The sequence below is a fragment of the Arachis ipaensis genome, chromosome B01 (genome assembly GCF_000816755.2).
Source record: "Arachis ipaensis cultivar K30076 chromosome B01, Araip1.1, whole genome shotgun sequence".
NCBI lineage: Eukaryota > Viridiplantae > Streptophyta > Magnoliopsida > Fabales > Fabaceae > Arachis > Arachis ipaensis.
Window position 1 is genome coordinate 27,399,724 of NC_029785.2, and position 1,567 is coordinate 27,401,290.

Consider the following 1,567-nt stretch of genomic DNA (forward strand, 5'->3'; position numbering starts at 1 on the left):
CTGCTGCCATCATCCCCTAGCTTGGTTATCATTGCTACTGGAAACTCTGATTGTTGTTGTTGCCCGTTAGAGATAGGAATTTTTCTATGAAGAGAGGGCTACCGGGGTTGCTGCTGCTGGTTCTGGTTTTGTTATATTGATTCTAGTATGTTCTTTTCCTTGGTTCTGAACCATTTGCAAGTTCTGTTTTGTCAATTTTAATTGCCATGTTCTTCTTTTAATTCAATTCTAGTCTTGGATTTGTTTTGAATTTTCCAGAGTTATGTTTGCTTTTGATTCTTATCTAATTTGAATCCTTGTCTTGCTGCAACCATCGTCACTGCCATAAGAAATTGACATTGCTGCTGTTTCGGTTGCATGCTTGCTGCTGCCATGAAATTAAAAGAGAAAGGAGTCTCCACGCGATGGAGGAGAGGACGCTGCCAAATTGTTGTTTTATATTATTGTTGTTCTAGATGGCTTCATCAAATATACCATCAGAAACACCATCCTCCCAAAATTTTGTTGGCAGATTATTCAAATTTTGTTGATACATTGTAATATATGTAGGTTTAGGAGTTGATTGATGCTTTTGTTTTTCTGATTATTAGTATTTAGGGTTGATTTGTTGCTGTTTTTATTCCATTATGGTGAATTGCTAAAGCAGATGGAACCAACATCTGCTCTCTTGAGTGGTGGTGGTGGGGGTCTTTTTGTTTCGGCCATTAGTTCAGTTGGTCAGCTTCCTAGGTGAGCTCCCTTCTACCCAGTTCTTTCAGACTTTTAGTGTCAATTTCAGAGTTGAAAGAGAATCATCCTGAGTTTGCGCTTGTTCTTGACACCAGTGGTGATAATAACCTTCCTAATACATTCAACTTGGCGTACAAGAGTATTCATATGCATGATGTAACTGTAGGATCATATATCCTTGTTGGTGCTGGTGAGGTAAGTTATGATAGAATCTATTGTTTACCTGCCTTGTATTAATTTTGAAGTTTGAATTGGTTGAATATAATTATACTTGCAACCAACGGCTGGAGTTCTTTAGAATTTCTGGGGGTTTAATATATAGTGAAACTTGGTGTGTTTGGTTTTTTACTGAATAAGCCCAAACTGAATTAATAATGTAACAATACAGTTGGTATCCAAAGATAGAAGAATTAAAGAGTGAACATAGTTAAAACTTAATTGCCTTCAGCTTATCTTTCTCTACAGTAACAAGTGTACTTATAAGTGTGTGTTTTATCTGTTCTTCAAATTAAGAGGCATAAATAATTTTGGGTAGGATGAATGGCTTTAATGGCCTTAATAGTTAGTCTAAGGACATTACTATCATTCAAACAGCATGTGGATGATTATGAAGGTTTTTATTTTTATTTTTCATTTAAATATCACATATATTATTGTTATATGAAAATTACAGTAGATTATCCATATATATTTTGTTTTGGAAGGGTCTTTTTCAAAATTTACTCATAGAGAACAGTAATTCTGTTCGTCTCTTGCAATTTCTTGTCTCGCTCTTCTCTGTTTTAAAAAATAATAAATTATACTAATTTTATAGCATTATTATCTATTTTTTCTCTAT

General features: G+C 34.2%; 1 long non-coding RNA gene across 1 annotated transcript in view; it reads left to right on the top strand.

Annotated features, from left to right (window-relative positions):
- Positions 814-1,567, top strand: part of LOC110270390 — a 1,620-nt gene continuing 866 nt past the window's right edge. Inside the window, exon 1 of the long non-coding RNA XR_002359870.1 lies at positions 814-924. This is a non-coding gene — a long non-coding RNA (uncharacterized LOC110270390). The remainder of the gene's footprint in view (positions 925-1,567) is intronic.